The sequence below is a fragment of the Pristiophorus japonicus genome, chromosome 9 (assembly GCF_044704955.1).
Source record: "Pristiophorus japonicus isolate sPriJap1 chromosome 9, sPriJap1.hap1, whole genome shotgun sequence".
Classification (NCBI taxonomy): domain Eukaryota; kingdom Metazoa; phylum Chordata; class Chondrichthyes; family Pristiophoridae; genus Pristiophorus; species Pristiophorus japonicus.
The window spans coordinates 13,406,267-13,419,012 of record NC_091985.1 but is presented as its reverse complement, the minus strand read 5'-3'; the positions used below and the strand labels follow the sequence as shown (position 1 = coordinate 13,419,012).

At 46.7% G+C, this 12,746-nt stretch overlaps 1 protein-coding gene across 1 annotated transcript in view; it reads left to right on the top strand.

Annotated features, from left to right (window-relative positions):
- Nucleotides 1–12,746, top strand: part of aig1 (androgen-induced 1 (H. sapiens)) — a 223,368-nt gene that overhangs the window by 184,135 nt on the left and 26,487 nt on the right. The window lies entirely within an intron of this gene.

Here is a 12,746-nt window from a genome sequence, read left to right as displayed (position 1 = left end):
CCAAAGTGCATGACCTCACACTTTCCAACATTATACTCCATCTGACTCCATGTGGCGGTCCTTCCCCCTGCTGCCACCTACTCCCGCCCACAGCAATCAGGCAGTTCAGCGTGGGGTAGGACATTTACACGCCTTGCACACCAGCAGCCATCAGCGGGCGGTTCCCAGCAGTCCTCCCCTCCTGTAGGTGGGAGGCCTGGAGGAAACTGGCACCGAGAGGAGACCGCCCAAAAGACTTGGCGGCAGTTGGCGACATTGGGCGGTGGGTGCACCAAGTTTAGACTCTATGTCTCGCCTAATAATGGAAAGTATCCCATATGCCTTCTTAACCACCTTATCTAACTGTCATGTGGTTCTATGAATGCTGACAGACAAACCATATCATCATATCATAGGCAGTCCCTTGAAATCGAGGAAGACTTGCTTCCACTCTAAAAGTGAGTTCTCAGGTGACTCAACAGTCCAATACGGGAATTACAGTCTGTGTCATAGAGGCAGTGGTTGAAGGAAAGGGTGGGCGGGGAGTCTGGTTTGCCGCGCGCTCCTTCCGCTACCTGCGCTTGCTTTCTGCATGCTCTCGGCGACGAGACTCGAGGTGCTCAGCGCCCTCCCGGATGCTCTTCCCCCACTTAGGGTGGTCTTTGGCCAGGGATTCCCAGGTGTCGGTGGGGATGTTGCACTTTATCAAGGAGGTTTTGAGGGTGTCCTTGAAACGTTTGCTCTGCCCACCTGTGGATCGCCTGCCGTGTAGGAATTCCGAGTAGAGCGCTTGTGTCGGGCATGCAGACAATGTGGCTCGCCCAACGGAGCTGGTCGAGTGTGGTCAGTGCTTCAATGCTGAGGATGTTGGCCTGGTCGAGAACACTGATGCTGGTGGTAAGGGAGTAACAACGGACAATTTATCTTAATGTGGGAAGGTTATCACAGTCAAGTTGAATGTCCATGCCTATGAATTTTTCAGTAGCAGGGAGGTGGTCACTAAATAGCTAACAGAAGCAGGAATTACAGCTTTATTTTTTTCTCCTCCCTAATTCAGGGACATTGAGGCTGATTGTGGCACCCCTGCCATTATCTGAGGTCAGCTGCCTCAACGTGTATCAGGGAGCGTACCTAGGGCTGCTTTGAGCAATATGATTCAATAGAACATCAAGTGGTGTATTTACCCACTTAGTCACCACAAGAACTTGAGATTTGGTAGTTTATAGAAAATACATCACCAGTGAGTTGGGCATGATAACTCACTCGAATTTTGGACATGTGAGACTGGCTTCCATTTGTTTCCCTCCCCCCTTTATTTGTAAAAGTTTTCATACAGTACATAAAATTAATCCGAGCGGGAGATCTTACCCAAAATATTACTCTTACTGTGAGCAACAATTAATACTGCAACAACCTTAATATTAAGGATGCGTCTATTTGTACTAACTGAAATGCAGCCGTTTCTCTGATTGGCTCTCCAGACCTATTGCTGATTGGTCTCCTGAAGCCACATCCTGAAGTTCTTCTGAAATGTGTAACTGGAACCGCCCAGCCCAAGTTCTGAGTGAATTTCCAATTTGTAATTCGATCCATTTTGACTTCAGAAGCCACAGAGGATAGATCTCCCCAAAAGCCACCAAGTTCCAGCCAAAGTCCATTACCCCAGCGCAAGTGCATCCCTCCCCCAGATGTTAGAGGCAGAAACACTCATCACTTTTAAAAAGTACTTGGACGTGCACTTGAAATGCCGTAACCTGCAAGAACTGGAAAGTAGGATGAGGCTGGATAGCTCTTTTATGTCCGGCACAGACACGATGGGCCGAATGGCCTCCTTCTGGCTGTAAATTTCTATGATTCTATGAAAAGGTCCGTGGAGACATGGACAAGTATGGTATGGACATCCTTTGGAAGAAAGCACTTTAATCTGTCGCTGAGTGTGCTTTCGTTACCTCGGTTAAGAGAACCATCATGTCTGAAAAATAATTTGATATAAGAAGATATTTACGCAAATCCAACTCAAAGAGTCAGACTACTGTTGGAACTGGGAATCTAACTGCACAACTCCTCTCCTCTAGAAGAAAAGAACAAAATTCTTGTTTTATTCAGATGCCTAGGCCCTAGATTCTAACCCAGAGGGCTGTGGATGCTCAATCACTGAGTATATTCAACTCCCTGAGTGATAGATTTCTGGACACTCAGGGGATCAAGGGATCTGTGGAAAGGGTGGGATAATGGAGTTGAGGTCGAAGATCAGCCATAATATTGTATGGCGGAGCGGACTCGAGGGGCCATATGGCCTACACCTACTCCTATTTCTCATGTTCTTATGTTGCGCTCTAGTCTGTGGAATTCCTAAACCTCTCTGCATCGCTACCTCCCTCCCCCTCCTTTAAGATGCTCCTTAAAACCTACCTCACCTGTCCTAATATATCCTAACATGGCTCATTGTCAAATTTTGTTTGATAACGCTCCTGTGAAGAGCCTTGGCACGTTTTACTACGTGAAAAGCGCTATACAAATACAAGTTGTTGTTGTATTTATAGTTCGGAACATAGGACCAGGAGGAGGCCATATAGCACCTTGAGCCTGCTCCATCATTCAGTGAGATCATGGCTGAACTGTGGTCTAACTCCATTTAAAAGTGCTTCACTACATTGAATTGTCTCAGAGTACTTCACACAGTGAATTAATTTGGAGACTGTTGAGATGTTGTTTCTTCACTCTCTGTGGGAAAGTAACACTTTCCCCTTCTTCCACTTCCAGGTCCTCATGGTCATAATGCTCAATGTTTCACCCAGCGAAAACCCTGCCCGTGCTAGAATAGATGGGAATCCCTGACAGAGCTGGGGAAGAGGTGGCAGAGAGTTGTGTATCTGGAATCGGCAGCAGTTATGGGTCTGATTACCCTCCAAGGCACCCCCGATGATGTGAGAAACAGCAGAGCTTGTCCTTAGCTGTGCACATAGTGACATTTCCCCTTGAGGAAATAGCGCCCGAGAGTCAGGACATCACGAGAAAGTACATATTGAGAAAGTACATAACGCTGACACCCAGTAAGGTGCACCTTCTCAAGTCTTTACTACCCTTCTCTTGCCACCTTGCCATCTCCTGTAGCCTATTGTTATTATCTTGAGCATCCCTCATTATAATTGCTCAACCATCGGTGGCCGTGCCTTCAGTTGCCTGGGCCCTAAGCTCTGGAACTCCTTCCTTAAGCCTCTCCGCCTCTCTACCTCTCTTTCCTCCTTAAAGATGCTCCTTAAAACCTACCTCTTTAAACAAGCTTTTCTTCTGTGGCTTGGTGTCAAATTTATCTGTTTGTCTGTAACACTGTTGTGAAGCGCCTTGGGACATTTTACTATGTTAAAGGCGCTGTATAAATAAAAATTATTATTATTGTCTACAGAGCTTCACCTCAGGGTTTCCAGTGTTGGCACTCCTCTCACAGTTGCATTTCTCTTATGCGTGACCTTTTCCTCTTCAGGGACAAACACAATGGTGAAGGAATGTGAGCGGCGTAGACACTTGTTTCCTGTGTACTCGGTGATGAGACTTGCGGATGCATTATCCCTTTTAAGTCCACTGTCCTTCAGGACTGACACAACCCCATGTGGCAGGCAATGTGAGCACACAGAGTGTTTATGAGTTGCAATGATGCGGCACTGTTTCCAGAGGTTTCCCGCTATGTATGTCAGTTTCCTTGTCGCCCAGGTGATGACTCAGCTGGAGTATTGTGTGCAACTCTGGGCACCACGCTTTAGGAAGGATGTCAAGGGCCCTTGGAGAGGGTGCAGAGCAGGTTTACCGGGATTAGGGATTTCAGTCATGTGGCGAGATTGGAGCAGCTGGAATTGTTCTCCTTCGAAGATCAGCCGTGAGCTCATTGAACGCAGGCTCGAGGGGCCATAGTTGCTACTTCTGCTCCTATTTCTTATGTTCTTATGAAGAGATTAGGTTACGGGGGAGTCATATTGGAGGTATTCCAAATAATGAGTGGTTTTGTTCGAACAAATAAGGAGAAACTGGTTCCTCCGGCAAGTGGGTCGGTAACCAAAGGTCATAGATTTTAAATAATTGCCAAAACCACTCATGGGGATACATTTTTTCATTCAGAGGGTTGTTAAGATTGGGAACAAACTACCTGAAAGGGTGGTGGAAGCAGTTTCCACAGGAACTTTCAAAAAACAATTGGACATGTGCTTGAAGAGAACTAATTTGCAGGGGAATGAGAAAAAGCTGGACTAAATTGGACAGCTATTGCAAAGAGCTGGCATAGGTACGATAGGCCAATTGGCCTCCTGTGCTGTAAGATCCTAGGATTCTATGACGTAAGAAGAGCATGAGAGGTAAGGAGGTGAGTGAAGCCTCTATCATTTGAATTAAGGTATGCATTGGGAACAGTGCCATTATGTACCATGGCCATCCCTGTAAGGTCATTGAAACTCTTCTTGCACCATGAGGCACTTCTTGAGGTGGTGAAGGTTGTACCTTATCATAGAAGCATAGAATGGTACAGCACAGAAGGAAGCCATTCGGCCCATCGAGTCTGTGCCGGCTCTTTCGAAGAACAATTCAGTTTGTCCCACTCCCCCACTATTTCCCATATCACTGCAATTTTTTCTCCAAGTATTTATTCAATTTCCTTTTGAAGGCTACTATTGAATCTGCATCCACCACCCTATCAGGCAATCCATTCCAAATCCTAACCTCTCGTTACATAAAAAATGGATTTCCTCATATCTTTTTTGCCAATCACCTTAAATCTGTGCCCTCTGGTTATCGATCCTGCAGCCATTGGAAACTGTTTCTCTTTATTTACTCTGTCTAAACCCTTCATGATTTTCAACACCTCTATCAAATCTCCTGTTCGCCTTCTCTGCTCCAAGGAGAACAACCCCAGCTTCTCCAACCTCTCCATATAACTATAATCCCTCATCCCTGGAACCATTCTAGTAAATCTCTTCTGTACCCTCTCCAAAGCCTTCATGACCTTCGGAAAGTGTGGTGCCCAGAATTGAACACAAATACTCTAGCTGGGGCTTTTTGCCATCCCCCCCATCATCATCATAGGCAGTCCCTCGAAATCGAGGAAGACTTGCTTCCACTCTAAAAGGGAGGTGACTGAACACTCGGGAGTCCAATACGGGAATTACAGTCTCTGTTACAGGTGGGACAGACAGCGGTTGGAGGAAAGGGTGGGTGGGGAGTCTGGTTTGCTGCACGCTCCTTCCGCTACCTGCGCTTATTGTCTGCATGTTCTTGGTGATGAGACTCGAGGTGCTCAGCGCCTTCACGGATGCTCTTCCTCCATTTAGGGTGGTCTTTGGCCAGAGACTCACAGGTGTCGTTGGGGATGTTGCATTTTATCAAGGAGGCTTTGAAGGTGTCCTTGAAACGTTTCCTCTGCCCACCTGGGGCTCGCTTGCCATGAGGGAGTTCCGAGTAGAGCGCTTGCTTTGGGAGTCTCGTGTCGGGCATGCGAACAATGTAGCCCGCCCAACGGAGCTGGTCGAGTGCGGTCAGTGCTTCAATGCTGGGGATGTTGGCCTGGTCGAGGACGCTAACTGTAATGACTCAAAAGTCTTGTTCCTGGAAACTGCCTCAGGTGTAAACCTGATCCAACTTTATTCGCGCACAAAGTACCCGTGTAACATAGTACCCGCGCTTATCTACCAGTGACCGCGCACACGCACATAGAACCCAATGTCCTCCGACAGTGGCGCCCTCTGGTGTCTGGTGACCCCAAGCATCAATACATAACAACATCCCCCTTTTAAGATCTTAATATCAGTCTCTTTACAATTTAAGACGGTCTGAGACTTTCCGCTCACGAGTTGATCGTCTCAGTTCAACTTTAGTTCTGGGCCAGCGTTCTGAGTCAGTTGTGACTGAAGGCTGAGTAGTCGATCTGATGGGAGTGGTAACGACCACATCAGAGACTGAAGGCCCAGGTTCAGTAATGACAGCAGAGTCCTCTGATGAGTAAACAATGGTTGGTTGGTCGCTGACTGCATCTTCCTCAAACGGTTCCAGTTCATCCGTGTGCCATAGTTGCCCTGATCAACATGTTTCCTGCATCTTTGCCCATTCTTGAGCATGACAATAAACACCCTGTTACCCTCCTTGGCTGGAACAGTACCGGCGATCCACTTTGGATCTTGACCATAGTTCAGTACATAAACCGGATCGTTGACAGAGATATCACGTGACACGGCAGCACGATCATGATACCATTGATGACTTTGACGTCTGTTTTCAACATGAGCATTCAAATCAGGGTGAACAAGAGAAAGCTTGGTCTTGAGATTTCTCTTCATCAGTAGTTCAGCAGGAGGAACCCCAGTAAGCGTATGAGGTCTTGACCTGTAACTAAGCAATATACATGACAACCGTTTCTGCAGTGAGCCCTGAGTTACATGTTTCATACTTTGCTTGATCATTTGAACAGCATGCTCTGCTTGACCATTAGAAGAAGGTTTGAATGGTGCTGACCTCACATGTCTAATACCATTGAGTTTCATGAACTCCTGAAACTCAAGACTTGTGAAGCAAGATCCATTGTCACTCACAACAATGTCAGGCAAACCATGAGTAGCAAACATGATACGAAGGCTCTCAATAGTAGCTGTAGATGTACTAGATGACATAATAACACACTCTATCCACTTTGAATATACATCCACCACAACAAAAAACATCTTTCCCAGGAAAGGGCCCACAAAATCGATGTGGATCCTCGACCATGGTTTAGGTGGCCACGACCAAAGACTCAGCGGAGATTCCGCTGGTAGTTTACTTAGCTGCATGCAAGTATTGCACTGATGCACACATAATTTCAGATCAGAATCAATTCCAGGCCACCATACATGAGCCCGAGCAATGGCTTTCATCATAACAATACCGGGATGAGTGCTATGCAGTTCACGTACAAATTTTTCTCTACCTTTCTTAGGCATGATGACATCATTACCCCACAGTAAACAATCTGACTGAATGGACAGCTCATCTTTGTGATGGTTGTAAGGTTTGGTCTCATCATACATCTCCATAGGTATTGCAGATCAATCACCACTGAGGACACAACGTTTCACAACCGATAAAATAGGGTCATGGCTGGTCCAGATCCTGACTTGTTGAGCAGTGACAGAAGTTCCTTCACTCTCAAAAGCATCAATTACTAACAGTAGATCTGCAGGTTGAGCCGTCTCCACCTCAGGTGTGGGCAAAGGCAGATGACTCAGTGCATCGGCACAATTCTCAGTACCGGGTCTATGATGAATAACATAATTATAGGCAGACAATGTCAACGCCCACCTCTGAATACAATGCATTGGTATTAATACCTTTGTTTTCTGAAAACAATGAAATGAGTGGCTTGTGATCCATTTCAAGTTCAAAACGAAGACCAAACAGGTACTGATGGATCTTTTTGACCCCATACAACAGGCCAAAGCTTCTTTTTCTACCATGCTGTAAACTCTTTCCGCTTTTGACAAACTTCTCGAAGCATACGCAACAGGTTGTAGCTTACCCAACTCATTTGCTTGTTGGAGTACACAGCCAATCCCATATGATGAAGCATCACAGGCCAATACAAGACACTTACATGGATCATAATGAACAAGCAACCTGTTTGAACAGAGCAAATTCTTAGCTTTCTCAAAGGCTCTATCTTGGGACACACCCCAGACCCAGTTGTCACCCTTTCTAAGTAGCTTGTGCAGTGGCTCTAATAAAGTGTTCAATCTGGGTAAGAAATTACCAAAGTAGTTGAGTAGCCCAAGGAATGAACGCAGCTCCGTCAAATTCTGAGGCCTGGGTGCATTTTTGATGGCCTTGGTTTTAGACTCAGTAGGCCTGATGTCATCAGCAGCAATCTTTCTCCCCAGGAATTCAACTTCAGGTGCCATGAAGACACACTTCAAATGTTTCAGCCTGAGTCCCACTTTGTCCAGACGATGTAGGACTTTTTCAAGATTGTTCAGATGTTCAGCAGTGTCGTGACCTGTGACCAGAATGTCATCTTGAAACACGACAGTTCTAGGAATGGACTTCAGTAGACGCTCCATATTCCTTTGAAATATGGCTACAGCCGAATGAATTCCAAAAGGACACCTGTTGTAGACAAACAGTCCTTTATGGGTGTTGATGTAGGTGAGTTTCTTTGAAGTGCCGACAAGCTCCTGTGTCATATAGGCCGACATCAGATCTAATTTAATGAATGACTTTCCACCAGCTAGCATGGCGAACAGGTCATCAGCCTTCGGTAACGGATACTGATCCTGTTTCGAAAATTGATTAATCGTAACCTTGTAGTCTCCACAAATTCTGACAGTGCCATCACTCTTCAACACAGGAAAATTAGGACTGGCCCACTTGTTAAACTTGACCGGTGATATGACCCCTTCATGTTGGAGTCTGTCAAGCTCAATTTCAACCTTCTCCATGTAAGGAATAGACCTAGCTTTATGATAGACAGGCCTTGCATCAGAATCCAGATGAATCTGCACCTTGGCTCCAGTAAAATTACCAATGCCTAGTTCAAACAAAGAAGGAAACTTCTTCAACACTTGAGCACATGAAGTGTCATCCATCAAGGACAACGCTTTGATATCATTCCAGTTCCACTTGATTTTCTCAGCCAATTCCTGCCGAGCAGCGTTCGACCATTACCTGGGACAATCCGTAATGGTAGATCTTGAACCACACCATCATATGACAACTTGACTACTGCACTGCCAATCACCGGTATGAGTTCCTTAGTGTAAGTACGCAACTTGGCATTGACTGGACTCAGCTTAGGCTTCACAGCCTCAGTGTCCCACAGCTTGTCGAATGTCCTTTGGCTCATTATCGACTGACTGGCACCCGTGTCCAGCTCCATTGATACAGGCACACCATTCAACTTCACATTAACAAATATCGGCTGGCACTTTGCCAAGAAAGAATACAGACCATACACTTGCTCCTCGGGTTGTGCATCCGGGCCAGCACTAGACTGGTCATCGTCAGCAATGTGATGAACAGCAGCATGCTTGCTCAGTTGTGGGCACATTCTCTGAAGGTGCCCCACTTTCGAACAGCCATCACATGAGTATTGTTTAAACTGACACTGATGAGGCCGATGATTGCCCTCACAATGCCATCAGGGTGAAATTGGATTCATACCAGTTGGCAGACTCTGAGCAGCTACAGGTTTCACATCAGCGGTCGAGCAGGCCCTGCCATAAGCAGCTATGCCAACGATGACACAGTCTTGTTTACAGTACTTGCCGTGGAGCTCCGACTCTTCGATGATATCTGCCTCAAATTATCATCAGTCATCATGCATGCCTGGGCAGTCGCGATAGCCTTGCTCAAATCCAGCTTCTCTTCGGCCAATAGCTTCCGATGTCTATCACAAAGAAATCTCGCAACATGTCTTCCAACATGTTCCCGAACTTACACGGCTCAGCAAGACGTTGTAAGTCGGCGATGAATCCCGACACATCCTGGCCCTCAGCACGAACATGCGTATAGAAGCATTAGTGTGAGATGATGATCCCCACTTTTGGCTTAAGATGGTCACGCACCAAAGCACACAAATCCTCGTACTCTTTGTCCGTTGGACGTAAAGGCGAGAGAAAGTTCTTCATGAGGCCATAAATTTTCAGACCACAAACGGTGAGGAAAATCGCCCTGCGCCGAACTGCATCAGCCTCTCCCTCCATTTTGTTGGCCGCGAAATACTGATCCAGGCGGTTGATAAAATCCGCCCAATCCTCGCTATCCAAGAAACTCTCCAGAATTCCAATAGTGCCCATTGTACATGTGAAGGTTCTTAAGTTACCTCGTCACCAAATGTAACGACTCAAGAGTCTTGTTACTGTAAACTGCCCCAGGTGTAAACCTGATCCAACTTTATTCGCGTCCAAAGTACCCGCGTGATATGGTGCCCACGCTTATACAGCCCAATGACCTCCGACAGTGGCGCCCTCTGGTGTCTGGTGACCCCAAGCATCAATACATAACACTACCATTGGTGCGTCTGTCCTCCCAGGGGATTTGCAGGATCTTGCAGAGACATCGTTGGTGGTATTTCTCCAGTGATTTGAGGTATCTACTGTATATGGTCCACATTTCTGAGCCATACAGGAGGGTCTTATCAACTCTCTTAGAAACCCTGCCCTCTGTCCCCAACAGCCATTCCCTTCCAGCTCTTCATCCAGTAAAACATCCACATATATATCCGAGTATCTTGGAACCTTTCCCTCTGTTAACCACCCATATGGGCACCCCCCCCCCAAGGGCTGTTACATGTCACCCTATAAACTAGCACTGTTTCAAAGGTTATTGCAGCGCTCTACTTTCATCATTCCCAGCAGCAGAATCCTAGTGAGGAGCATTGTTACTGCTCCTCGCCCGTCCCATGTGCATTCCTGAGGAAATCTAAATGGTTGGGTTAGCGGTGGAGTCACATGGGTGAGCAAGAACGACGCACCACCACTAACAGTTGCTCGAGCCGGTCAAACCCTGGCACTGAACGTGGAAGTTGTATTTTGCAAAATAGTGCAGTATCATTACTACCCTCAATGAAATTGAGCTGCACGTGTTAAAATCCGTTACATTTTTTCCTTGGGATGTTTCAGCTCCGTTTTCAATTCCTTCGATAGTGAAGCAGTCCGCAACCACATGGAGCAAGAGCTGGACCCTATCCAGGCTTGGGCCAATGAGTGGAAAGTAACATTCACGCCACATAAGTGCCAGTCAATTACCATCTCCAAGAAGGAACCTAACTACCCCGGTTGATAATCGATGGCACTACCATCACCGGGTCCTCCACCATCAACATTCCATGCATTGCCATTGACCAGAACTCAAGTGGACCAGCCTCCTGTCTTCCAAAAGCCTCTCTAGTGCCTACAAGTCACAAGTCAGGAGTGTGATGGATTACTCTGCACTCGCCTGGATGAGTGCAGCTCCAACAACATTCAAGAAGCTCAACACCATCCAGGACAAAGCAGCCCGCTTGGTGCCTTAAACATTCACTCCCTCCATCACCGGTGCACCTTGGCTGCAGTGTGTACCATCTACAGGGTGCACTGCAGCAATTTGTCAAGGCTTCTTTGATAGCACCTCCCAAACCCGCGACCTCTATCACCTAGAAGGACAAGTGCAGCAGGCACATGGGAACACCACCACCTGCAAGTTCCCCTCCAAGTCACACACCATCCTGACTTGGAAATATATCGGCCGTTTCTTCATCGTTAGTGGGTCAAAATCCTGGAACTCCCTCCCTAACAGCACTGAGGGAGCACCTTCACGGACTGCAGAGGTTCAAGAAGGCGGCTCACCACCACCTTCTCAAAGGAAACTCGGGATGGGCAATAAATGCCAGCCTTGCCAGCGTCACTCACATCCCTAGAGAATGAATGACCAAAAATAATTAGAAACATGTAGAAAATGGGCAGGGAAATCAGGGTTCCACTTAAGGAATAAGTTGCTCGGAAAGGCCATTGAGGTGGGATGTGTTTCTGGAGAGAAGTGGTTGTGACAGAGGACGGACTTAAAAGAGTGGGGGTGGGGAGGGAGGTTGAAGAGAAAATAGATTTTTAAATCGCATATTAAAACAGCATTTGCATTCCACAGAGTTAAATTCCATTCACAAACAACCCCCATCAAAACTTCAACAAAGGCATCCGTGGACTTCAACGACTTTGGCACAAAACAGTGACTGACTTGTGTTTCTGGCAGGTTACTGCCCAAGAGATTCCAGTGGATGGAGTTCAATCTAGGGCATGAGAGCCTGGAAGGCATTAAGCTCAGGAGCCAGGGAAACAGTTTAATCTTTGTTGGCAACTATCTCCTGAATGTACTGTACAGGACGCTGGCCGATGAGACAAACTTCTGCATAAAAGTTAATCATCCACCTGTGGAAAGGTTTCTGCCCCACTGGCTTCACATTTTGTGCTCATAAATCTTTTGCAAATAGACATCGTGAATTGAAGACGTTTGTTTGGGACTAAAGTCAGTAAGACGTTTGGTGTCGGGCCGAACCCTTGTTCTTTAATCATACATCGCACAATGGGTTTAGATGAAGAAGGCCTTTCGGTCCTTCCAGACTAACACTCCAAACTGGTGAGGCATGCATACCCTCTGTGTTCCAGCACAGAGTTATGGTCTCCAACCACTAAAGGAGAGAGGCCAAGCAGCAGTGTAAAACATGTGGGAGGAAAATGAAAGCTGCCAAGGAATCTCACTGAAAACATTCACTCTTAAGGCACCTCTTTGGAATGGCGTGGGACGTATTATCGGAGGCTGTGGAGGAGAGTGGAACCGTTAGAAAGAAAAAGGCAGGGTTTCACTTGCGTGGTGAATGAGTAGTGCTGTACATGGAACTGCAGAACGTTTCAAGGCTCGGGGAACCTCACTGCCATCACTTTCATTGGTTTCTGTAAGGCTTTCAACCTGGTGCCTCATTTGCCCCTCATTACGAAGCTGGTCGGCCACATCTTGGAGTTTACCCAGGAGGTGTCATCCAGCTCCAAAATCCATGTTAGGATGGATGGTAAACTCACTGGGGGTAATTTTGACTTTGTGCAATACTGTAAAGGAGGGGGGGGGGGGGAAGAGAGCCAATCAGCAGCCGGTTTTATAGCTTCCCCGATTTTTGAGATTCCGCACAAGGGACTCACTAATAGCTATGAAATCAGGAGCTCAGCGTGTTCCAGATCCAACTGGTCTTTTCCACGGCCTCGCCACTCCCTATCTTTGTAATCTCCTCCAGT